The sequence below is a fragment of the Cynocephalus volans genome, chromosome 3 (assembly GCF_027409185.1).
Source record: "Cynocephalus volans isolate mCynVol1 chromosome 3, mCynVol1.pri, whole genome shotgun sequence".
Taxonomy (NCBI): domain Eukaryota; kingdom Metazoa; phylum Chordata; class Mammalia; order Dermoptera; family Cynocephalidae; genus Cynocephalus; species Cynocephalus volans.
In genome coordinates this window covers 98,216,745-98,244,607 of record NC_084462.1, presented here as the reverse complement: position 1 = coordinate 98,244,607, position 27,863 = coordinate 98,216,745, and the positions used below count along the sequence as shown (strand labels likewise).

The following is a 27,863-nucleotide window of genomic DNA, read 5'->3' as shown; positions in this document are numbered from 1 at the left end:
AGAGCTTCCCCTTCCCCTGCTGGATGTCTCCCTGCTTCATATGCGCTGGGTCGGGCTTGGGATGGAGCCAGGTGTCGGCAGTGAAACCTACCTGCTGCTGGATCGCGTGGCGGCAGCCCCCCCACAGGGCGTGTGGTCTCTACAGAGCTTCTGCCTCTCTTGCTGGATGTCTCTCTACTCCATGCGCACTGGGCTGGGCTGCTGGATTGGGCGGCGGCAGCAGTATGGTCTCTGTGGAGCTTCTGCCTCCCCCGCTGGATGTCTCCCCATTCTGCGTGTGCTGCTGGATCACACAGTGGCGGCCCCACAGGGTGTGTGGTTTCTGCGGAGCCTCTGCCTCCCCTGCTGGACGTCTCCCCACTCTGTGCTCACTGGTCTGGGCTGGGAATGGAGCCAGGTGGCGGTGGTGAATCCGATCTGCTGGATCCTGCGACAGCGGCCCCGCAGGGCATGTGGTCTCCGCGGAGCTTCTGCCTCCCCTGCTGGATGTCTCCCTGTTCCGTAAGCACTTGATGTTATGTTTTTATAGTTGCGAATTGGTTGATTTGTGGGAGAGAGTGATTCGAGGGACTGTCTATTCCACCATCTTGACCAGAAGTCCTCAGCTTTTCTCCCAGTGTAATCCCTTTTTGTGGCCCTTTAACAATTTCTTGCTAATCCTTCCTCCTCTCCCCCCTCCCCCTTCTCTACCTCTGTTAGCCTCAGTTCTGTTCTCTCCTTTTTAAAGTTCAGCAAACTATTGTAATTGTTGTATCTTTCTTTCTTTGCTTTTAAAGAATCTTTTCTCCCACAGCTTCAGGGAAAACATGATTGAAGATCATCTGAGGCTAAACACATGTACTACTTCCATCCACTTTTCTCCTGTTATCTGTACATAAATTGTAGAGGCTTGCAACCTAGTAGAATAGAAGGTGCATGTGCTGAGATTCAAATCTACCTTGGAATGACTCTCAACTCTGACACTTACCACCTCTATGGCATTGGACAAATTAATTAACCACTCTGAAAGGCAAGTTGGTGCATGAATAAATGTGCAACACTACTTGGTTTTATATGATAAGAAAAGGGCATAAGTGGAAAAAGAGTGGGTCCCTGAGATATAGGATGGAGATGTTTGGGCACACACAAGGAAGATTGAAAACTGTGAACCTCCAAATTCCCCAGATCTCTTATTGCCTAAGGAAGAAGTTTTGCTCCTCCCTGCCATGTCTGAGGCAACCAGCCTTCTCCCACATATTTTTTGCAAGCCCCAACAGGAGAATCATAGTGAAGCCTCTGTGTTTTGGAGTACAACCATAACCCCTCTACAGACGACTATTCTTCCTTTAAATAACTTCTGTTTTGCTACTGGGCCCTACTAGAAACTAAATGCCTGATCATAGTAGTTTTTTTTTTTTTTTCATTGTGCTTGCAATAACAAATTATGGCAAACTTGGTGGCTTTAAACAACAGGAATTTATTCTCTCACCATTCTGGAACCTTGAAATCTGTAAGGTGTTAACAGGGCCACACTCCCTCTGTAGCCTCCAAGGTAGAATGCTTTCTTGCCTCTTCCAGCTTTTGTTGTAGGAATTCCTTGGCTGGCACTATGTAGCTCCAGTCTCCGCCTCTGTCTTCACATGGCCTTCTCCTTTGTGTTTCTTCTGTGTTTTCCTTTCTGTCTCTTATAAGGACACTTATCACAGGATTTAGGGCATAGTCAGTAATCCATGATCTCTTCTCAAAAATCCTTAACTTAATTCTGTCTGCAAAAATGTTTTTTTCAAATACGATCCTATTCACAGGTTCTGGGGGACATATATTTTTGGAGGGCCACCATTCAATGCATTATACTGACCGTGTGACCTGAGCTGCCCACAATGAACTTGGTGTATCTGACCCACCATGCATAAATTTGGCAATGTGCAATAGCAATCATCAAGTGAAAATGGTGTATAGAAGATTAGGTTTAACACGGGCAGGTGGCTCACTCTTTTACCACCCACTCCTGGTACATTGCCTCCTCTATCTGACTTCACACTATGGCCTTATGTTAGTTCCCTATACCACGTGACCATGGAATGGAAGAAAAACCTGGGCCTGACTTAGGAATAGGTCTTATGATGTGCTGGCACAAGGCAGAAGTGGACAGCCACTGCATTACAGTTCCAACCAGGGTGGCCCTGAAAGACCGTGGTGAAGGGAAATTATTCCAACCAGAAGACTTTTAAGCAATACATTTGGTTGTTCCCTTAGGCAAGCAGAAGATGGCTTTAGGTTTGTATCTACATATACATGTGCAGCAGCTAAAAAATTAGTTGGTCAGGGAGTCTAAAAGAACATGTTATGAAGATTGGTGACAAGGGGAAATATGCGGGGATGGCTTTCTCATAATGGGCACAGAATATTCTTTTACTATACAAATGCCCACCAGAGAGCATTTGATTGTAGAGAGACTTGATAACAAGGTGAAAGATGAAATCATCCTGTTGCTGTCAGATTTTTCTGTCAGCCTGGTGCTTATTCCATCGGTTCCTTATAAAAAATTGTTATATCAGCAGGAATTGAGACTCATCAGTGTGATTACCCTCATCAAAACTGATCTGACTACTGCCACTGCTCAAAATCCACCCTGTCGGCAGCAGAGAACAGTGCTGAGCCTTTGACATAATATCATTCTCTATGGGGACCGACCTACTACCATATTATTGGACTCCTTCTGTCATTGAAGAAGCAGCCATTTTTTTCTCAAAGGAATAACTATATATTCTAAATATGTATTTTTTCCTTACCCCCAAGTCTTTTGCCAGCACCACCATTCCTAGACTTATAAGATGCCTATTTCCCCCATTTTACTCCATATAACTCATTGAATGGTTAATAAAGTGTGGCAGTGGATTCACACCCACTGCAGTCACTGCCCCATCATTCATATAATTGTGGAATGAGCTACTGCAGGCTCAGTTGCAATTATAGGGAGGCAATGAACTGTGAAGCAAGGGTATGTACCTCAAATCAGAGGTCAAAGTGTGGTGCCATTTCCTGATAGCCAGAACTCGTAAATCTAAGAATCAAGACATGGAGGTGGAAGAGGTCCTTCTCGTCATTATACATAACACCTCACTTGAAGGATTTTTTCTTCCTGCTCCACAATCTTGGGATTGGTGGTTTTGGTGGTTCTAGTGCCAAAGGGAAGAATGCCTCTAAGAGGTGACAGTCATGGTTCCATTAAATTGAAAATTGGGACTGGCTGGCTCCTCATGCTGCAAAGATAGGAGTACTCTGCTGGTCCGAGTGATTGAACTTGCTTATGAAGGAGAATGTGGATTTCTGTTACCCAGTGGGAGCAACGAGGACTATGTCTCGAGCCCAGAAAATTCCCTGGAGCTCCTCTTACTATTTCTCTACCATATTGGCCTATGAAAAATTGCAGCATCCCGGTTAATACTGGACAACAATGGACAACCAGATTTTGTGTAAGTAAGGTTTGAATCACACTACTAGGCAAAGACTTTATCCAGCCAAGGTGCTTGCAGAGAGTAAATGGAAGAAGGAATGGGTAGTAGAAGGAGGAAACAGTGGTTATCAACGGAGACCTGTGTCCAGGTACAAAAGCAGGAACTGTACGAGCTGTGGTTGTGTTGTCCCCCCACCCTCATCACTTTCTCCCGTGTGGTGCTATTGAAGAACACTGATGCTGGCCTGTGTTTTCCATGTTTCATGTGGGAGTATCAGTGAATTGACAGTTCTTCATGATGATCTATCAGCTGATTGGAACTATGTGTTATACTGGGGACTCATGTTTTCAACCAAAGGAAAAACTGAGGGACGAAAATGGTGATTGTGATAGAAATGTATTCTCTGCGCCTTTAGAACCCCTCTCTACCCAGCTAGGTGCACTGAGAAGTTGACCTCTATGAATTGCTTAAACCAGGCTCCCATGCCCAGTGGCAGTGGGTGGCCAGAGCAGATCTGAGTGCTAGAGGACAGAGAGCCCAAGCTGTACATTTCCCAGCTCCCTCCTGCCTGGGCCACTGTTTGGCTGTAGCTGCTTTTCTCTTTCCAGATCTATGGTTCCTGTTGGGTGGTCCTGTCCCACAATTTTTGTCAGGTCTCAGTAACTACTTGTCCCTTGTGCCTTCAGTCTTTAAGTTGAAGGCTCCCAACACCATCCCTTATTGGTTTCCTTCAACTCTATCCTCTCTTTAAAAATAACCCCTTCATGAAACTCTCTTTTGTCACCAATTTGAATGAGCCATCTCTTTCTTGCCAAGCTTTGACTAGTACAGCACTCAAGGTCATGCTCTTTTGTTCAGGATAGGGAATCTCTCTCTCTCCACCTCCACCAGCTTATATGCTCACATTTCATCAGCTGCTTGTCCACGGATCTGTGTACATATACAGAGAGAAGGACAGTTCCAAAGACAACTTCTTTTCCTTGGGCTCTGATCACTTCCAGTACAATGACTATAGGAGGGAATAGGAATTTCTTTCTCTGTTAGGTTAGGAAATTTTGGCCCCTGCTTGGCCACATATGCCAAGTCCTCTGAACTTAGAAATGGATGCATTGTTCACTTTTTAGTATTATAGTGAGCAAAGCCTATTTACTATAGTTTTCTAGTGGCAGTAAAGATAATAGTCCATTCAAATATTTGAAGCAAGCTTATAGGTGACTGGCCAGTAGGGGATCTGAATCCTTGACCTTGTTGTTATCAGCACTACATTCTCCCAAGTGAGATAATTGGCCAGCACTTCATTCATCAAATATTTAATAAACACTTGTGTGCCAGATACTGTTCTAAGCTCTGATAATATGGAACTGAACAAAACAAAGACTCTACTATCATGAAGTTTATAATCTCATTAAACAAGTCCTTGCATGCAGGGAACACATTTGCTCCCTTTTCTATGGAATTGTGAGCACCGTAGTAGAGGCTCCAAAAATCATTAAATAAATAAAGATGAGGATTGAAAAAATCATAAAAATATAAGTAAATCATAGTTACATAGCATTTCTCCACAGTTAGCTCAAGGCAATTTAATCCCTCAGTGTGAGTGTGGGTTTTGTAACACTGGCCTGTCTTATTCTCAAACTGTCCAGCACTGAGAAATTTGTGAATACTCAATCAGCTTTTCCAGGTTCCTCTCAGATCCAGGTCAAATTTTTGAAACAATCCGAATCCCAGTCTAACTGTTGCTGCCCCAGAATCAGGTCCATGATCTCTTCTGGAAAAATCCCACATCTCTTGCTCCATTGCTATGGATACTTCTGTTTGGGAAAGTTCTATTGAGATGACTGGGCTTCTTAGCCTTCTGTATCTTGGTCTCTTCTGAACTCACTTCAGCTTCTGCTCACCAGGATTCACTTCCTCTAAGCTGGATTCACTTCCTTCTGGCCTGGATTCTTGACCTGATGTCTGTCAATCAACCCTGGCCCTTCATGCCACTGGGAGTCTACTGGGAATCCTGTTGACAGACAGATATGTGGTGTGTCAACAGCCCCATTTTGTAAAATGGAAATTGGAAGAAACCTAAAACAACAGAGTAGGGGATGGAAAGCGAAGTCATTTATTCCAGATATAGCTCATTCCTGGTAGGTCTCTGACATTTCCTCTTCATACTGTTTTTTTTGTTGTTGTTGTTCAGCTCAAGGTCAAATTTAAAAATGTGCACGCTGACACTCACAGTTATGCCTTCTTATTGTTGCATGGCTGGTGTGTGGTCAGGGTTTTTCAGCTCTTTGTAGTTTTGTGTGAAAACTCACAGTGACATGGGTGGAAAGGGCCATAGGGTAAATATCTTGCTCACAGGAGAGCTGCAATCAAAGGAATGCTTCAGGCTATGAAAAATGCCTTCCTCTTCCCTGGCTCCTGGCTGTGAGCACTGAAGCCTTGCAAAAAGTAATCCGGAAAAGTGAGGTATGGGGAAGATGGAGATTTTCACATTGTAGCAGGGAATTTCCATAGTTTGATTTCAGGTTTTATTGTACGTGGGTGGTGTAGGATTATAAGTGCTCATAAATTGTCTACGCTGATATTGAATTCAGCCCCTCTATAATGTGTCAGCATGAGCTGAGCTGAAGCCAGTAAAATAGGCCAAAACATACTAGAACTGCTGCCAAACTGACAACAGAAGGTTTGAAAAGTCAGCTAGAGAGACCCGTGCACCCAGCTTTTTGGAGTAATAGATTTCTTGTCTTGAGCCTCTACAAAGATGCTATTTTTTCCCTTGCAGGGTGGAATATGAAATGAGAAGGTACTGATGGAGAAACTGACCATCTTCTCTAGTTGAAAAAGTAGCATGAGATAACTTAGAAGACTATTCAGAAATTTCAGGTAAAATCCATCATGTGGGATTCCATAGGGCGTTCAAATTGTCTGTTGTAAGATACATATCCCGTTTTTTCTTTTCTTTTTTTTTTTTGGTTTAAAAATGCAAACACTACTAGAAACAGAATTATTCATTTTCAGTAGATAGAAAAAATTGATTTCTGATTTCTACAAAATAGCAATTAAAAAAACACACACACATTGAACCCCAAAATTGAAGTACTAAGGCATTATGCAAATATTTCCCGCTATTGCTTACTGGTTACTTTTTACAGGTAGCTACTTTGATTGATTGATTGACTGATTAGTGTTCAGTAGAAAAATTGTGTTCCTGTATTATTGTTTAAATGTGAGGTATTTTTGAAGTTGGGAAGTGTAAAGGGAATTAAAGAATAATTGCATTTAAAGGTTGGGCAAATAAAATCTACACAGCTTGGTTATAGCTCAGATTTTTTCTTTATGCCTGGTATAATATTATGAAGTTCATTATCAAATTCCGCAAACTTTCTGAGTGACAATTGTCTATGGAGACTCTTGTAAGGACATAACCAGACTTATTGGAGGTGCTGGTTGGTGCTGGAACAGAGATTTTTGAAGGAAATAGTCAACCCTCTGGACAATGATCAAATTGAGCAGCTAACTAAGTCACATTGAAGTGATAGAGTTGCCCTACTTGGATTCAGTACAAGGATTCATATATAGGTCTAGTAACGAGGACCCTTTTGGATATAAAATTATTTTGTGCCATTTAAAATGTCCTCTTACTGGGTACTCAAGGAAATTATCTCAAGCTTTTCTGTTGTTTTGTTTTTATGGAAAAAGGGAGAGACACTTTAGAAAACAAAAAACAGTTGACATATTTGTGGCATTTAAGAGACCTTAGAATGAGACCCCTCTTTGGGGGAGTTAAGGAATGTAATCTTGTTAGTGAGACAATTCTTCTTGCTTTATCTGGAGCAATGAAACCAGGTGTCAAGGCACGGCCAGGCATGGTGGCAACAACAGTGAAAGCCACAAGATGGGGAAACTAAGATGTGCAACTGGAAAATATTAATATTAACAGGTACTAAGGAGTATTTGTAAATCATTGTCAGCGAAAGGGAAAAAATGGGAGAAACTGAAGTTTTCAGATATCCCATCATCACTGCAGCTCGCACATAGTAGGTACTCAGTAAATATTTGCTGAATGAAAGAATGTGAGTAAAACTGAGAGGTGGGTGTGGGAGGAACGACATCAAAGTATCTAAATGTCTGATCATATGGAATTTGCAGGAAGCAGGTTGAATTTTTTAGAAGAGGCTAACTAAGATGACCCAGAGTCAAATTCTTAGTTTAGGTACTTATACTGCCAGTAAGGAAATTAGTAAGTGCGTGCTCTGGGATCTGGATGGAGTTTTAGAGGAAATAGACTTTAGGCATTAAAGTGGTGTGCTGTACTGACAAGGACTGCAGGGCCCTGGGGGCGAGAAGGCAGAGCCAGCTCAGCTGCTGAGGCCAGCTGCTCTCTGATCTGCGGAAGCTCTGTGGCCTGAAAAGGACTCCCAACCAATTGTCCTTCCATCAGTAGGAGCCGGCTGGTCTGCTTGCCCCAGGCCGAAAACATGTTTGAACTCATAGCATTTTGAAGAAAAAAAGACAACTTGAATTTCCAAAGCATGAAGCATTTTTACCCTTGTGAAAGTAATTCCTTTGCAGAATAAACTGCTTTAGGGTAGAGGTTCTGAAGTATTAAAAGGAAAAGAATCTCCTGAATCCCTAGTATTGGCACAGATTGTTTGTAGGATAATGTTACTTAAATATGTATGAACAAACATAAAACTAGGAATAAATTCTTTAATGCTATATACTCATACAATCAAATTTAATGTTAAATTAAATTCAGACAGTGAATTTGGCATGTCTACACTTCATTATGATGTGGCTCTGTGATGCCTCAGTTTTCCCACTACTTTCTTCTTTTAACTTCGTACAGTGTGCTGTGAAGTCACTGTGTCTTCAGTTAGTTTTAATGCATCATTTACAAGGCATATTCACCTCTCCTTTTCTCATTCATCTATGGCAATTCATGTAGCACATAATGTTGTATCAAATCTCAATTTATTAAACAACTTAAGAAAAGAAGACTTATTGTATTAAAATGTCTCTTAATTACAAATGTCCAATGGAAGGTTTAACTCTCTAATGAATAAAACATTATGCATGAGTAAAAATGGTGCCTTTGAGGTAATCATTGTCATTTTGACATTAGGACATCAATTTAATAGCTATCAGATATGCTTATCAGTACACTGAGGGTCAAATGCTGCAACTCTGGTGATCTCTTAGGACTAATGGGGTCATAAACCTAACCAGGGTAATGAATAAGTGACAGTACACAGTTCTCAGGTGACTGAGACTATATTAATATTAATTTTTCAATTCTTAAGTTTTTAGTTAGGATATATTTTAAATGTGGTAAAGTATAGGCGACAATATAACAGACTTATAGAACCACCAAATAAACTATAAGATGATAATAAGGCTCCCTTGACATTTCTTGTAAACAAGTTGTGTGGGTGTAGTTAGTGCACATGTGCACCAATATATCTTTTTAGCTTGATGCTATTGTGTGTTCTTCAGTTTGTGAAGCAGGCTGGCTGGCAGGCAAAGAGCTCACATCTAAAAATAGAGCATGCTTACTCTGCTGGCAGCTGCTCAGTTTTTGTTTGGATTTTGCTGGTAGCAGTTGAGTTTTGGAGTTTCCCTGTGGACTGCTTAGCTCCTAGTGTTGTGTGTGCTGAATAAAGACTATTCCTTCTTCAACCAAGGCTCCAAGGACCTTTTTGCTAGTTACCTAGCTCATAGACCTGTGTGTGAAGGGTTTGTGAATGGGCTCGAGGGTTCTGTGAGCTCCAGACACAGCCCTAGCTCTACAAGAGTAAAATACTTTTCTTGTTGCAAAACTCTGAGTTTTAACACATGTATAGATTTGTATAACCCCCACTAAAAAAGAAAAAAAAACAGTTTCATCACCCCCAAAATCACCTTGTGCTACCCTTTGGCAGTAAAACCTTCCCCTACCTCAACTTCTGGCTACAACTGATCTGTTCTTTGTCTATATGTCATTGCCTCTGTCAGAATGTTCTATAAAAGGAATCCTACAACAGGTGACATCGGAAGACTGACTTCTTTCACTCCATATAATGCATGCTATGCATACCAATATGTCAATTCTTTTTATTGGCAAGTGTATTCCATTGTGTGGATGTACCATACTTTTACTCACTGAAGGACACTTGATTTTTCTTTTTTTTTTTTTTTTTAGTATATGGCAATTATGAATAATTCTGCTATAAATATTTGAATACAGGTTTTTGTGTGAACATAAGTTTTAATTTCTCTAGGGTAAATGCCTAGAAGTAAGATTGCTGGGTCATATCATAAATGTGTGTTTAACTTTGTAAGAACTACCCAATTAGTTTAGAATATCTGAACCATTTTTTATCCCCAATGGCAATGTGTAAGAGTTGTAGTTGCTCCCCTTCCTTGTCAGCATTTAGTATTGCCAGCTTTTAAAATAAATATTTTAGCCACTCAAATAGATATAGAAAAGTACCTCTTTATGGTTTTAATTTTTATATCTCTAATGACAAATGATGTTGAATGTCTTTTTAGAACTTATTTGCCATCCATTCATATATTTCTTTTGGTGAACAGTTTGTTCAAATCTTTGTTTACACACACACACATATATATATATATATTTAAAGTTGGGTTGTTTGTTTCTTATTGTCAAATTTTGAGAATCCAGTACATATTCTGGATATAAGTTCTTTTTTTGGATATGTGTTTTGCAAATGTTTTCTCCTAGTCTGTGGTATGTCTTTTCATTCAGTGTTTTTTTATCTTCTTTTTCAAAGAAATGAAATATTGTAGAAATTGTTATATTCCATTTCTCCTCCTGCTTGTTCTCACTCACTAAACTATAGAGAAGTTAATGTTTGTCATTACTGTGTGTGTCATGTTTACAGCAGATGTATACATCTATTAACTAAATATTATTTAGTAAATCATTAATTACTTATTCCTTCAATAAAGTAAATATTTAACAAATATTTATGAGTTAGTCACTATTCCAGTTGTTGGAGATATAACAGTGAACAAAACTGATGAAAATTCTATTTCTTGTAGAGCTTGCATTCTAGTTGGGGAGGTAGATAATAAACAAGTTAAATGTAATATTTATTACATTACCTGATAATAAGTGCTAAGGAGAAAAATAAAGCAGGAAAAGAAAATAGGGAATATGATTTTTTAATTTTTGTTCTTGGCCAGAGGAGTCTTCACTGAGAAGGTGACATTTGACTAAAGACTGGAAGGAGGTGAGGTAGCAGATACCTGGAGGAAGAGCAGTTGAGGCAGTGACAACAGCAAATACCAAAGTTCCGAGCTGGGTGCATTCCTGTGTGTTTGAGAAGCAGGAGAGAAGGTCTGTGTGGCTGGATTGGAGTGCCCCTGGGGACAACAGCAGGAGAGGAGGTCAGAGTAGTCATGAGAGTGTATGCATGTGCGTGAGGGGAGGGAGCAGTGGTGTGCTGCTAAATGTGTAACAACTGGATTCTTTGGGGGGGGGGAGCCCTGATTTGTAGCATTTGCCAGTTTCTGTGGTATAAATATTCTCACCATAGCCATTTTCAAACTTCCAACCTAGCACCACTGAATATGGAGTTGGAAAGAGATGCACAGTAGCACACAATTGCATAGCATTTCCACCATACAGGTAAAATAGGTATAAATACCTCAATAGCATAAATAATGGTAAAATGTACTAAAATAATTAAAAAGTGATGACTTATGAGTATTTCTTACTTTTCTTTGTGATATAATTTATTTAATTGCAAGTTTTATAATGGTTGTGTTTAATTATTGGCTCAAAAAATTCCTGCAAATGTAACAATTGGCTCAGTTGGGAGCTGGTAGGGACCGGCTTCAGCACACCGCAGTGGGGAGGGGAGCAGATTGTGTGAGGCCTCTTAGTTTATCTAATGAATCGTGCTGTTTTTGTGAGATACGGGAAGCCATTGACAGTTTTGAGCAGAGAACTGTTGTGATCTGATAGATATTTTAATAGGATCACTCTAGATGCTGTGCTAACACAGACTGTAGAAAAGCAAAGTTAGAAGAAAGGAGACTTATTGTAAGGCATTTGAAATAATATTGACAAAGGTAATGGTAGCTGAGGCCAGGTGGTAGCAGTAGAGGTGGTAAGAAGTTATGGGTTGCTTTGCTAACCAATTAGATGTAGAATGAGAAAGGAAGGTAAGTCAAAGATGATGCTAAGGTCTTGGGGTTGAACAACTAGGGGGGAAAAAAAGGAATTGACTGAAGTGTGAAGACCATGGGAGAAACAGTTTTGGGGAAAGATCAAGAACTCAATCTTGGATGTGTTAGTCTGAGACACCTATTAGACATCCAGGTAGAGATGTTAAGTAGATGACTGGATATATGAATCTAGAACTCATGTCTGAGCTAGAGGTGGGTATTAGGGAGTTATCAGTCTATAGTATTTATAGACATGAGTCTGGATGAAATTTTCAAGGGAGTCAGTGTAGATAACAAGAGGAGGTCCAGGGGCTGAGCCCTAAGGAAATCTAACATTTAAGGGGTGAGATAAAAAGGAACTACTAAAGGATTCTGAGAAGTATTGGCCAGCAGGGTAGGAGTACAAAAAAGAGAGTGGGTGATGTCCTGGAAGACACATATAGAACATGCTAGAAGGTGGAGGGTGTGGCCAACTATGCCAAACGCTGCTGAGAGAGCAAGGGAGACGAGACCGAAGGACTGGTCACTGCTTTTAGCAATGAGTAGGTCATCAGTGAAATTAGTGAGAGCAGTTTAGATGGCATAGTGGGGATGACTGATGGGAGGGGGCTAAAAAAAGAACGGAGGAGAAATTGTACAGATAGAGAGCAACTATACACAATTCTTTAGAGTTTTCTTCTTAAAGGGAAGTAAGGAAAAGGAGCACTAGCTAGAGAGAAGTAGAATGGAGAGAGTTTTTATTTATTTTTTTGTGGAAGCAACAAATGGAAGCATACTTGTCCACAGATAGGAAAGATCCAGTAGGAAGGAAATAACTGATGATGAAAGAGAGAAATGAGGTAAGTGAAAGAGTGATGACCTCAAGTAGTGAGAGAAAATAAGTATGCGTGGAAAGGGGTTTGTTAATTAGCTCCGAATGGATTCTGGATGGATTCTTCTATCTTCTTATACCAGAGAAATTAATCCCTGCTTTAGAAAACCATGTTGTTATTTTTAGTATCATTATGAATTCGTGGTCAACACATGAGTTAATACTGTTGGCAGATCTGTTAAGTTTCTTTAGTCAGCTGGCTCTTCTGTTCTTTGCAACCGTTTCACCTCCTCACCACTCACCTTAAATCTCTCGCTTCCTGATTCTGCTGACCCAGGTTGACAGAGGACCTGCGTCAGAGAGAGAAACTGTCAGAAGGAAGCTCCATCAAATTTTTGTTGCTAAGTCTACAAACCAGACTGTAACCTACAAATCTGTTTGCTTGTTGCGAGCACCCACACCTTTTCTTTTTCTGTTACAGTGAAAATATTGTTCCTCCTTCTAAGGCTAATCCCTCCATCAGCCTCCAGTCCCTGTCATTTTCCTCAGTCACTGTCCTATGAATTTTGTCCTCTTTTTCCTGTATTTATAACTTTTCTTCTACTGATCCCTTCCCATCTGAGTATAGACATGCTCAGGCCTCTTTCAACTTGCAAAGTCCCTTCCTTGACCACATCTTTCTGCAGGTAAGTCCCAGTTCCCCTTCACAGTTAAACTGTTTGAAGTTTCTAGTGAAAGTTACTAAAAATAATGCCTTACCTCTCACAACCTAGCTCTGCAGCACATGCAATTTGGATTCTGTTTTTCCTGCTCCTTTCTACCAAAATTGTTCAAGTCCAAGTTACAAATGACTCCCACCATTGCTACATGTAATGAATACTTTTTAGTCTTCAGGGTTTTTTTGTTTGTTTGTTTTCTTTTAGGTCATATTTGGCACCACTGATTACTCCTTCTTTTCAAAATATTTCTTGGCTTGTCTTTTGAGATCCTACGTTCCTCTCCCAGCCCCATCCCCTTCTCTCTCCATCTCCGTCTTTATCCCATCATTAAATATTGGTGCTGCTAGGAACCTGTAAGACCCTCTCATATTTTCACTATCAACTTTATCCCTGGGTAGGTTGAAAGTTTAATTTGTTATCCAAATGGAACGGTTTTAGGATAAAAGGGGGCACCGAAATATCAAAATTTTATGATTAATTTAAATATCTATTTATTGAGTAATAAATTTAATTTTTGATGAATTTATAATTCTATTAAAAGCTGTTTTCAAAATTAAAAGTTATTTTAAAAATAAAATGTCTAAATTACTTGAATATTAAAAATAACCAGAATAATTATCTTTAGTTCATAATTACTTTCTCTAATATGTTTCTTAGCCGTAACTTTCTCTAAAGGTGGGTTATGGGTATCTTTTCCCCCAATAATGTATTTTTATCAATACGATCTTATTATTTTAATTTTTAAGTAAAATCACCTGTAATCTTCTTCCAAGTTGTATTTGATTATTAAACTTCCAATTAAATTGATACCTGCAATAGATTCTTCTCTAAAGAATCTATGCTTAATTGAAAAAATTACTCTCTCTACAAATGCTGAGGTACAAGGTAAGCTCAGAGAAAATTCTGCTAAATGGAAGATATTCTGAGTTTGAGAATGTAAATATTTAAATCCAAGTGCTTCATTCGGAGTACATTTCTTCAGCCAATATTTTAACATGAAAAAAATTTGTCAAATATATTGTTTTTTGTTAAGATATTTTGGAGTGTTTAGTCAAGTTTAGACGCTGGAAAATTGTAGGCCGCTTTATTTCATTTTAGTACTGAATATAAATCTATTAATTTAAAATAGAAACTCCATCCCAATAGCTTTTAATGAGTTGGGATATTATGAAAAGCCACTACAGAATTCCACCTATAGAATTTGTACATCATTTGAGATCTTACTGCTGAATTTGTCAAGTTCTCCTCTTCCTTTGGAGAAATAATGAATCCTTGTTGGAAGCTTTATTTTCAATAAACCTTTAAAACTGTTTTTTTGTTTTGTTTTCCAAATTATTGGCTCTTCTCATCGAATGTTTTTACTAAGAATTTTCCAAACAAGTCTGACCAAAATGTAATAAAAATCTAGAGGTATCAACTACTAAAATTTAATATGGTTGTAGGGCACTGACTTAGTATTTTTTCAGAGCTCGAACATTGTGAAAATCCAGTCTATGTTAGGAAATATAAATTGCATACCACTTCATTAAAACTATTCTTGTATTTTTCATTTGTTTCCTCACATAAATATTTTAAGTTTTGTTACTCTAACTGTGGGGATATACATACATTCATATATTTAATATTGCAGATTGTTTTGGACACAACTATGAAGTATGTGTGTACCACAATTAATTTCAAGTACATTTCTGCTCTTTAGACTTTTTATTTAGTAAAAACATTGTTTTATCATGATGTTGTGTTCCAAAACACTTTGTATGCATATTACCACCTCAGAAATAAATGGTTTTTTCTTTAGTGTTGAATTTTAAACTAAGTTTACCTTAGCCTTCACAATAATGTCAGATATATCACCTTTGCCTAAATAAACTTTGATAAATTGGATGAAAAAAATCCAACATCATTGGAACCAACCAATTTTCTATATGAATCATGCAATGCTACTGATATAAATTTATCATCATTTAATAGTTGGCAACATTCTTCTTCTAATGGAACCAATGCTTATCATTGTCATTTCATTTTTTATATGTGCACAAGAAAATCTGAAACTGAAAATGAGTGACATTAAAAAAAATAATCATTTGGTATAAATGAAAAATCCTGCTTTTAGAGCAGTATCAAAGTCTCCCTTGCCGCTGCACATGTTAAATCACATCTCTGGGCACAGTCTCATTAAAATATTTGTTAAATCTTTAGCAGATACATGTCTTTAATTTTCATGTGGTCACTGATATCACTGTAGCCCCTGGACAGCACTGGATGGAAAATGTTACTTTGTACAAGTTATACATTCATCATCAACTTTCATGAGAAATGGATATTCAGTACTTAAATTTTACTAAACATGCAATTTATTTTTCAGATAATTTCTGCTGAAAGCATTTAATAAAAAGTTTAAAAAGTATTTCAAACAATAAAATAAATTACTGTAGATTTACAGAATACTCTAAATAACCAAAACCACTTTAGCAAGAATGTTCAGACTACTCTACATTTTATGTCAGGACTGCTAGGCCTCTATTTCCCATGCTTATTTCTCATATCTCCCTAGTTTGTAATTTTGTATGTCTCCCACTGACCCTACTGGCTGGTGGTCTAGTGGCCTCGTGTGTCTCAAAAGCCATGTAATTGTCTGGGTGCAACTGATTGATATACCAAGTGGCCACCAGCGGCAGCATTGTGCAATTCTTCCATGCCACTCCTCCCAGATAAAAGAAGTCACCTATATCTTAATGCATTCTGTTTTATCAGCAGGCAACCTCCATACATACTGTCCTTGAAAGAGAGGTATTAATTATGCTGTGTATGAAAATGGTCAGAAGAAAAACATGAATTATTATTGGTCATCATTTAGATTTTACCATGTGTTTAAGTGAGAATTCTGTCTTCTCAATAACTTATGAGACCATGTCAGAAGTGAGGCATATGAAATGGAAGTCTATCAAGCTCATTCCAGCATATTTTAAAGCAACAGTTAAAATAATAGTTTACCAAGCTAGAAAACATCTGGGACAAATGCTGAACTGGACAGGATATTGGGACGGCATACATCAAGTAGAAGGGTTCTCGGCAAACTACGAGGTCTGATTTCTCTATCTCTGGGAGATCTTTTCCATTGTCATGGCTTCAATAGCCATTTATTTGTGGCTGAACTCAGTATGCTGATTCTGTGTCCTGGAGTTTTATTTTCTTCCAGCTATTTCCTGGCTCACTATGTGACAGCAGTACTGCTCAAGTTATTGCTTGAATAAAAGCCCCATGGTTCTTCTCGATTACCTCCTATCATAACCAATCCATTGCTACAGTTTTTCCATTTTCTTTCTTAAATAGCTCATGAATCCTTTACTTCTCTTCATGTCCATTGCTGCCATCTCTGTCTACATACCAGTGTCTCTCACCTGGACTACTCCACAGACTCATAACTCACTGCCCTTGCTCCCTGGCAAGTTGTTCTCCACACTATGACCAAGATGAGTTTTCAAAACGCAAACTTAGTCATGTTGCTTTCCTATTTAAAACCTGTCAATGGCTTCCCCAGTTCTTAAACTAAACTCCAAATTTCTTAGCATGGCCTGCGGTGCACCTTGATCTAGTTCTGTCTCTCTCCACTCTAATCTCTCATCAGCTCCCCTCGTATTTTGCTCACTCTAGTCCTTCAGTCCTAGGAGATGCTGCCTTCTCACTTCTGCAGCTGTTATTGCTTGGGACATATTCTTACTCAATGACCTCTTTGCCACCTTAACTGTCTTTAAATTCTTTATTTTAAAAAGTCAATCTCTGAAAAGCAACAAAATATGAAGTCCTGAACACTTTTCATCTACCTCTTGGTGTCTGTGATGAGTAAGAAAACCCACAGTGACAGAGTGTACTGGAATTTCCCTAGAGGAATCCACCTTTCTTGTTGACTGAATGAGAACTGTTCTCTTCATTCCTACTTAAGTGACGTCTTCTTCTACATTGGGGTCTTGGTCTCTATTTTTATCTGGGATTAGGTCTTAGGCTAGTGGGGCCTTTGGGGATGGCATATGTAATGCATACCTTTGCCTTTAGGCAGGACTCCATCTGAACTAGATCAGATTAAAAATCTCTGAATTGTGTGTAGTATAGAAGATCTTTTCTAATGTTCCCCACTATAGGAGATCCATTTCAGTGCACACTAGCCGTAAGAGTAAATGTCCCAATATTTGATCTTAATTCTTCATTTCCAGTTTGGACTCAAATGCAGCTTATCTTGTTTTTAGGAAAAATAGAGAATGGTTGTCTTCTTTTCTCTGTCCAAAGGACTCTTCTTAGACATGTAAACAGTTCATAAACCAACCTTAGCCTCCTGAAGGATAAAGTCAAAAATTACCTCTGGGAATAAACTCCCTTTCCTAAGACGGGACTTTACTGAGAAGTAAAGCTAAGTAAGATTAAAAATGCACAATGCTTAGGAAATTTGAGGTTTCCTTACCATTTTAAAAATGCACAAAAAGCCCAACTGCAATCTAAATCATGTTTCAGCTATGTCCAGGAAGACTGAGAAGTGTTGTTTTCATGGAAAATTACTTACTACAGAAAAGATTTTATAGCTATATTATAATTTGTGGTAGGCACAGATGTTTCCCAAGGGCTCTCTGATTTAAGACTGCAATAATGGATGAAACTCTGATATCTGACATTACACTCTCTAGAGTGTGAGTTTCATTTACATGTTTCATACACTTCCTTCTCATTCTGCTTCCAGAACTATTTCAATGGCTGCTGCAGAGTTCCAACTGTAGCGGGTGCAGGAAGGGGCAGAAAGAGAGGCACGTAGGGGAGGGGAGAGTTCTGAAGCCAGATCCATAACTATCTCTTTCTGTTTGTCTGACTCCTTGTCTCTTTTCTCTCTCAGACTCAATAAACTTCAACAGGCCCCAGACACCCTGAACACAGGTTGAGCCTAAACAAAACATTTTCTGTGTGCAGGAAGCTACCAAAATAGCCTCTGCAAGTCCTGTAAAGGGCATTTAGTAAACAGGCACATAATGAAAGGCCGATGGTGGCTGTGTTGATGAAAAGAACAGAAAGAAAAGAGCAAGTTCATCCTAGTCAAGATTCAGTTTCAAAGGTTGGTCTCATTATACACAAAACAGCCAGTAGCTGGCCTGGTACTGGAACGTCTCCCAAACCCTTGTAGATGTGTGATCCTGCTGGAGTTGGAATATCACTTAGCCTCTCTGGGCGTCGGTTTTTTCATCAATAAAAGGAGATTGGACCGGTGTTCTTTTCAACACTAACTCTGGGATTCTCATGTACAGGTGGACCCTACATAAAAGAAGCGATGATGGGAATAAGAACGTATAGACTGGATACATTTGGAGGTGAATTTCAACTTTGGATTCTGTAGATCAGATAGTTCTTTTTTACCTATATTTAAAACATTCTTTTTAGAAGTTTCCCGTGCTGCTTAACTTGTATAGTAAATTGAGTATGCTCTTTGGAGGACAGTGTAGCCCGAAGTGGTATACAAGTTAAGGCCTTTACCTTCTTCCTTCAATGTCTTCCATGATATTGACCCCTGATGTGAGATGATACCCTGATTTAGGCCACTAGTAGTGCATAGTCCAATTCTAATAGGAACCCAACATTGAGTGTTAGATCTTTGTTAATGCTGCTAGGTGGAAGCTGGATCATTAAAAGAGAGTGTTTCTATAGAGAAGAGCATGTAGTATTATTCTCTTTATCTAGAAAGTGCTTTCTGAATATTTGAATATGCATGTGAGCACACACAGGCACATATATACTCTCATGCATATACAATCAGATGAGCAGACTTGCCTGCTCAGTACCATCAGATGCCACTGGAAGTGATATGGACAGGCCGCCAGGATGGGAAACAGGGATGAAGAGGTGAAAGTGGTCCAGTCAAAGCAAAAGTGGAACAGTCAAGAGCAAGTCTGTAGCAACAGTTTTTTGGGATGGTCGAGGCATTTTGCTTCTTGACTTTCTGGAGGGCCAAAGACTGATAACATCTGCTATTTATAAGAGTGTTTTGAGAAAGTTAGCCAAAGCATTAGGAGAAAAATGCCCACGAAAGCTTCAGCAGAGTCTTTCTCAACCATGACAATGCTCTTGCTCATTTCTCTTTTCAAACAGGGGCAATTTGGAGGGAGTTGATGGGAAATCACTAAGTACCCACCTAACAGTCCTGATTTGGCTCCTTCTGACTTCTTTTTCTTTCCTAATCCTAAGAAATCTTTAAAGGGCCCCCATTTTTCTTTAGTTAAAAATTTTAAAAATGACTGCATTGACATGGTTGAATTCCCAAGACCAACACTCAGTTCTTTAGGGATGAACTAAATTGCTGGTATCATCACTTATAAAAGTGTCTTCAGGGCCCAGCCCGTGGCACACTCGGGAGAGTGCAGCGCTGGGAGCGCAGCGACACTCACGCGGCGGGTTCGGATCCTATGTAGGAATGGCTGGTGCACTCACTGGCTGGAAAAAAAAAAAAAAAAAGTGTCTTCAACTTGAAGGAGCTTATGGTGAGAAATAAAGTTTATATTTTTTATTTTTATCTTTTAATTTTATTTTTCCATGAACTTTTTGAAGTTTCTTCTTACTCCTGATTAATTGTGTAATCCTGGAAAGACACCTGACTTCTCAGGTAATGTTTTTCCATAAGTAGGGTGACAGGTAGCCATATTACCAAGAATCTTCTAGGTCTATGATTTTATGATTCCGTTATTTCTGTTTATATCCTCATGGAAAGTGCATTAGTCTTCAATATGTATTGGAGAGAATGAGAGTATTTACATTTTGGGGCATGCAAAGTTAAAGCTTATTATTGAGCTTGCTCTGTGGAGATTACATAGAACTGCACTGTGCAGGTAGGGGAAGCATCTGGTTCCAGGTGCTTGAGTGGACAGGTCAGGGAAAATAAAACCAATTGTTTGGCACACACCCATGAGGAAGCTCATGAGTTACGTGTGCGCACAGCTGAGGAAATATGCCCAGCAGAATGCTTCTGTGTTTGACACAGGTTAGATTATCTTCTTTGTATGCTCCTAGGGTTAGAACTGAGAAGCACTGACCAAGATAATTTTATTATACCATCTAGATAGTTACACGGCTTAACTTACATTTATTCTTTCTTCTTTGTTTGGCATTTCAGTCATAATAGTACCAGGGGCTGTACATGAACTCTTTCTTTTGATATCCCTCCAAGACCACTGGCTTTCTTTCCTAGACTTCAGTCTTGGTTTAGCTCTAAGTAACAAGAGACTGAAACTAGAAATCACTTTGGAATCTACTTGTGGATCCTCCAATCAAAGAAGTGAATGATATCTGTGCACTTTCTAGCTTTCATTCACTTATCCATTCACTCAACAAATACTCATTGAACATTTATGAAGTAGGCTCTGTGCTGGGTGCTGGTAACTCAAATATCAATCTGGCAGAGGAGAATTAGGCCCTGCCCTGGAAGACCTTACAATCTTGTCAGGATATTCAGGGATGTGAATCATCCCTTTGTCCAGTGTATCCATCCTAGGTGTATTGCTTACAGTTTCTGAGGCTGGGAACTCCAAAGTCCATCTGGCGGTGGCAACAGTAGCCCAGGAGTCTCACATTGAAAGATGGCAGAAGGAAAGAGAAAGAGAGAGAGAGAGAGAGAGAGAGACTCTTCTCTTCTTTTAAAACCCTCAGAACCACACCCCTGACCACCATTTTTAATCAATTCACTACAGCATGGTTCTACAATCTAATCTAATCACCTCTTCAAGGCTCCACCTTTCAATTACCATAATAGGATTTCCCACCCTCTTAACAGTCACAGTGGGAGCTAAGTTTTAACATAAAACTTGGGGGACACAATTCAAGCTTCAGGGAGTTTTGGGGGGACATAATTCAATCCACTACATTCTACCCCTGGCCCCCCAAAACTCATGTCTTTTCACATGCAAATACATTCATTTCATGCCCCAAATCTTAACTTTTTCAACTCAAAAGTCCAAAATTCAAAGTCCGATCTGTGACGTACTTCCAAGATGCAATGGTAGGACAAACATAGGGTACATATTCCCATTCCGAAAGGGAGAAATAGGCCAAAAGAAAGGGTTAATGGGTCCCAAACAAGTCCAAAACCCATCAGGGCATGCACTAAATCTCAAATAGTGAATTAGGTACCTTGACTCCATGTTCAATGCCCACTGCATGCTGGTGTGGGGGTTGGTTCCCCAAGTCCTTGGACAGCTCTACTCCTATGGCTTTCCTGGTCTGAAACCACACTTCACTTCTCCCAGGCTGGTGTTCCACTCTGGTAGCTCCACAGGTCTGGGGTCTCCATGGTGGTCCCACTCCCATGGCTCCACTAGGCATGGCGCTGATGGGGTTTCTCTGCTGCAACTCTGACCCCATGTTTCTGCTCAGCATTGCATTAGTGAAGTAGCTATGCAGTGACTCTGCCCCTGTGACAGACTTCTTCCTGGGCCCCCAGGCTTTTCCATATGTCCTTTGGAATCAGGGTGGAGGCTCCCAAGCCTTCACAGCTCTGGCATTCTGTGAGCCTGCAGACCTAACACCACATGGATGCCACAAAGGCTTCTGGCTTATGTCTTTCAAAACCCAATTTAGCCATGGCTGGAGCAGCCAAAACAGCTGGGGTGCCGGTGCTGGAAACAGCTTTCCAAGATGGCCCTGAGCAGCAAGACTGTGTCTGGGTTATCAGATCGACTGTCCCAGTATTGCAGTGCTTGTGTTCAGGTAACCCTTATTTTATTTACTAATGGCCCTAAAATGCAAGAGCAGTGATACTGGCATATTGTTATAATTGTTCTATTTTATTATTAGTTGTTGTTGTTAATCTCTTACTGTGCCTAATTTATAAATTATCATAGGTATATATTTATAGAAAAAAACATAGTATATATAGGGTTTGGTACTATCCATGGTTTTAGGCATCTACTGGGGGTCTTGGAATGTATCCCTCATGGATAGGGGGGACAACTGTATATGAAGGAGACAAGTTTGTGTTAGCAGTGCATGGCCAGTGTTATATATATACACTATATATATAGGACAGTGATCTATTTTTTGGGCAAGCCAAGAAATGTTACAGAGAGAAAGAGATGTTTGAGTAGCATCTTAAAGTGTGTGGGGTTTGCCAGTTCAAGAGATTTATGAAGAGATTCAAAATTCAGGCAAAGGGAACAATTTGAGCAAAGGAACAAACATGAGTAGATGTAACTGTTTTGGGAACATCTATTCCTAGACACAGAAAACATCCCTGATATATTGATCACCTATCTTTCCCAAAGAGTTTTTCAATTTTCTCCACATTTAATGATGGCCAGGGAGTAAGTGTGTTAAAAGTTTGAGTCAGAAATGGGAAGCTTGAGTGGTGGGTGGAAATGTCCAGCCCTGGTAATGGCCAGAATAGTATCATCTGTCCTCTGGGTAGGCCTGCTATAGAGGCATGTAGCAAGTGGACAGGAGCCCAAAACAATCACTGTCAGTCAGGAGTTTGAATCCCTGACCTGCTGCCAACTGTCTGTGTGATCTCAGGCATGACTTAACCTCTCTAAGCCTGTTTCCTCCTCCACAAAGTGGGGATAATAGTACCTTCCCTTGGAGTTGCTTTGCGGAGTGAGTAGCTGAATTAACACATGCAAATCTCTAAGAAGGGTTCCTGCATATATTAAGTAGTAGATGATTGTCAGGTTTTGTTGTTGTCGTTATAATTGTTATTTTATAGTTTCCAAATTACACTTCACCTGTAATTATTGAGTGCTTTTTTTCTTAGAGTGATTTTTCTCTCACAGCCCTAAATATTCCAATTTGCAAAGGAATCATGGGATTAGAGGAGGCTTTAATCAATTCTCTATAGAATAATTTTTTTTGAGTATTTTACTATGAGTAAAGCCAAATATTATCTATTAAAATTGTATATTATAGGGGAGAGAACTCTAGGAAACTTGATTTTTCATCTTGGATCAAGGAGTAGCTGTGTGGCTTGTTTGAGCTTCAGTTTCAATGTAGTTTTCAGAGGATAATAACAATTGTAAATTGCTATTGTGGAAATTTGTTTTTTTCATTTCGTGTGTCTGTGTTATCCCCTTTTTCTTTAGGTGCAGGCCTTGCCTTTCATTGGGGATATTTTTTCTTCCCCACTCCAATTTTGTGATTCTGTTGAGTCTGGGATTTATATGTATTGACTTGGGAAGGGGATACTTACCCTCCCACTCCCATCAGCAAAGGAAACAGGAGAGAATGTGTATGGCGGGGGGAGAGAAAGAGAAAAATCTGCTATTGAACTATTGGAGACATCAAATCCCTAGTCTCTGGTTCTATGAACAAACCGAGCATTCTTCTACTAAATTTCCACTTCTGGTAAAGCTCCATCAACTTGGGCTTCTGTCACTTGCAACCAAAGGAGCCTGTCTGCTTTGCAGCATTACTGTGTGGGTCAGATAAGACACAATACACAGGGTTCTTAGAAAACCTAAATCAACAAATACTAACTGTAATCAAAAGAACTAAGAAGTACAGTTTCTTCCCTTGTGGGAGAAGTAAGGTGTTCTGTGCTGTCAGTGTTATTAATTATTTAAGAACAGAAAAGCCAATTGCACAGTCTAAGTAATTGGGTTTAGTGTCCAGAGAATATTGTGAATTGAGGTGAAAAGGAAGGGCTTTAGGGAAAAGGCAGTATTCAAGCCGGCTTGAAGGATAAACAGTGTTGATCAAAGTAAGAAAGGGCTTTCTAGGGATGAAGGATGCTGTAGGCTGAAGCACAATTGTTGGTTACCTAGTTAGCAAATACTTACTGGCCTACTATGAGTCAAACACAGAGGAAAGAGATGTGGAGCTTGAAGAGATGTGGATTCTGCTCCAGCTACTTGTAAAAGTCATTTAAATCATAGAATACCCAGAAGAATCTGAAGTATTTTTTAAAAAGTTAGAGGTGCACATTCCACATTCCTGTGGGTCCTCTCTTATAATCCAAGGCCTTTCTTCTTCCTGGTAGTCTTTTTAAGATTTCCCTGGTGTTTAAGTCAGGTTGGTACTTCAGTGTGTTTTTTATTCCCTCTTTGGAAGTGAACAGAAATGGCCAATTTAGAAAAAAGCTATCGCCCCCTGCAGGGTCCCTTCCTGACTGTCCAGCTTTGATCACTTTTCTCCGCCCTGTGGTTACTCTCCTTTCCCGGTGTGAGCCTTCTTGAGCCACACTTGTGACTAAGCCTCGGGGCTGGAAATGGAAATTATCCTCCAAGAAGACTGATGCAGTTATTTTTTGTTTTTGTTTTTTACATACATTTCATTTTATTGAACAAAGCCACTTGTACACTTTTAACGTTTAAAACTAAGCATCATCTTTCCTTTCCAGTGAAACAAAAAGAAAATTAAAAATAAACAGGAATAAAATTACAATAGAGAATGTCAATTCCAAATAAGATCCTACAGGTTCTGCTCATAATCCCATTGAGTGCAGGGCTCAAGTCATCATTAGGAGGGAACTTTAAAAGTGTCATCTTAAACTGCAAGGATGTCTGTTAAACATCACAATTAAACACTCCAAAAGAGAAGCCATGTTATCAAAATGCCCAGTTAACCCATCTAAGCCGAGAAAGTAGACAGATACATGTTGGTAAATGCTAACTGTCCTTATTCACATAGAGACACAGTGTAATCTCTGAGCCTAATATACAGAGAAAGAGGAAAAAGCTGGAATTCTGTGCCCTACTGCACAGGGGCCGAGCCTCCAGCTTCCAGCACAGCAAAGGGAACAGGTTTTTCTTTTTTTCTTCAGAACACGGTGGTGTTGATCCTGTACATTTTTTGTCAAGGAAGAGATAAAAATGAATTTCAAACAGAAAGGAGTAGAGATTCTTTCTCCATTGTATTCTGTTCAAGGTATTTCCCCCAAATAAGTTGAGAACCAAAGTGTAGAGAAAACAGACCTCAAGAACAGGGTGACTAATTTACAGTCCCATGAATAGTGTAGGAGAGTTCCCCTTTCCCCACATCCTCAGCATTTGTTATTCTGGTCTTTTTAATAATGGCCAGTCTAACTAGGGTGAGGTGATATCTCAGTGTGATTTTGATTTGCATTTCTCTGACACCACAGATAGAACTACCATGTGATCCAGCAGTCCCACTACTGGGTATATATCCAAAGGAATGGAAATCATCATGTAGAAGGGACACCTGCACTCCCATGTTCATCACAGCTCTGTTTATAGTAGGTAAGAGTTAGAACCAATCTAAATGTCCATTGATGGATGACTGGATAAGGAAAATGTGGTATATATACACCATGGAATACTACTGACATAAAAAGAATGAAACTCTGCCATTTGCAGGAACACAGATGTGCCTGGAGAAAATTATGTTAAGTGAAATATGCCAGACAAGGAGGGAGAAATACTGCATGTCCTCACTCCTAAGTGGGTACTAAGAAAATGCAAAAGAAAGAAAGAGAGAAAGAAAGAAAAGACCACAATAATACATTGAACTTTCAGAAGGTGAGAACAAAGCTAAGGATACTAGAGAGGGGGAGAGGGAGGGAGGGAGGGGCTGGGGAAGTGATGGGCCGGGCAGAGGGCGTAAAGAAAAAATTCGACTGGTAATAATGCACATGCTAATAAAAAAATTATATATATATATATATATATATATATATATATATATATATATATATATATATATATATAAAGAACAGGGTGACTGAGCACAAGAGAAAGGGGGAAAAAAGAAAAAGACTGCAACTTGCTCCCAGAGACTGGAGAAAATTAAAAAGAAAAAGAAAAGGAAGGTTGGAACTCATCAGTGTTCTCTTGTCATCTTCTCCTTCCTCCCCTTTGTCAACATATTCCTCTTCACCCTCGCACCGTTCTTTATCAACATCTTCCAATCCTGCACCTCCTCTTCCTCCTCCTCCATCTTCTTCTCCTTCCCCTTCAATATCATCCACACTAGGAAACAAGCAACACTGTAATGGATTTGGCCAAATGTCGTCTTTGGTGACCTCTCCTAAGTCATCTGCACCTGCACCGGAACGGGCTGCAAACCAGGTCAAGAAGCTGTCTGGTTGCCCTTTGGTTTTTTTTTATTTTTTTATTTTTTTTATTTTTCGGGCAACCAAAGGAAAAATAAACAAATGGGATTATATCAAACTAAAAAGCTTCTGCACAGCAAAAGAAACAATTAAAAGAGTTAAAAGACAACCAACAGAGTGGGAGAAAATATTTGCAAAATATACATCTGACAAAGGATTAATATCCAGAATATATAAGGAACTCAAACAACTTTACAAGAAGAAAACAAGCAACCCAATTAAAAAATGGGCAAAAGAGCTAAGTAGGCATTTCTCTAAGGAAGATATCCAAATGGCCAACAGACATATGAAAAAATGCTCAACATCACTCAGCATCCGGGAAATGCAAATCAAAACCACATTGAGATACCATCTAACCCCAGTTAGGATGGCTAAAATCCAAAAGACTATGAACGATAAATGCTGGCGAGGCTGCGGAGAAAAAGGAACTCTCATACATTGTTGGTGGGACTGCAAAATGGTGCAGCCTCTATGGAAAATGGTATGGAGGTTCCTTAAACAATTGCAAATAGATCTACCTTACGACCCCGCTATCCCACTGTTGGGAATATACCCAGAGGAATGGAAATCATCAAGTCGAAGGTATACCTGTTCCCCAATGTTTATCGCAGCACTCTTTACAATAGCCAAGAGTTGGAACCAGCCCAAATGCCCATCATCAGATGAGTGGATACGGAAAATGTGGTACATCTACACAATGGAATACTACTCAGCTATAAAAACGAATGAAATACTGCCATTTGCAACAACATGGATGGACCTTGAGAGGATTATATTAAGTGAAACGAGTCAGGCACAGAAAGAGAAATACCACATGTTCTCACTTATTGGTGGGAGCTAAAAATTAATATATAAATTCACACACACACACACACACACACACACACACACACACAAAACCGGGGGGGGGGGGGAAGAAGATATAACAACCACAATTATTTGAAGTTCATACGACAAGCAAACAGAAAGGACATTGTTGGGGGGGAGGGGGGGAGGGAGAAGGGAGGGAGGTTTTGGTGACGGGGAGCAATAATCAGCCACAATGTATATTGACAAAATAAAAATTAAAAAATTTAAAAAAAAAAAAAAAAAAAAAAGAAGCTGTCTGGCTCCTCAGGCTGCCTCTTCCTGCTGGCTTCATTCTGTGTTGAATGTTTCCTCGAGTCCTTTCTAGATTTCCATCTGATTTCAGTGGACTTTGAAGATGGACCACCTGTCATTCAGACGAAACTCCTTGGAGAGAACTTTATTTTTGAAGTAAGGATATTCATCAAAATAAAAATCTGTTTTGTAACCTGATCTCATACCTTCACATTCTGAAGACTTCTGAGGTTTAGGGGTCCATTGGTGCATTGTTTTCCCCCCTGTTTCTTAAAGTGCCATGCTTAGAAATCTTCCTGAGTTGATTTATCATTAGACTGTATGTATCTCAACAGCACTTTTCTTTAATTCAAGAAAAGTCATATTAGAATGGTTGTCAAGTTCGCTCACTATAAGGCATAAAAAAATCGAAATCTTCATTTTCCCATCTATGAAATAGATTTATAACACCTAACTTTACAGGGATTTCATAAGAATTAATTAAAATAATTGGTGCAGGATTACTTTTGGCAGCACCACAATAATAATAAACACAATACAGA

General features: G+C 39.4%; 1 pseudogene; it reads right to left on the bottom strand.

The window, feature by feature from the left end:
• Positions 1-27,573, bottom strand: part of LOC134372631 (protein SET-like) — an 87,674-nt pseudogene extending 60,101 nt beyond the window's left edge.
• Positions 27,574-27,863: the final 290 nt, after the last annotated feature.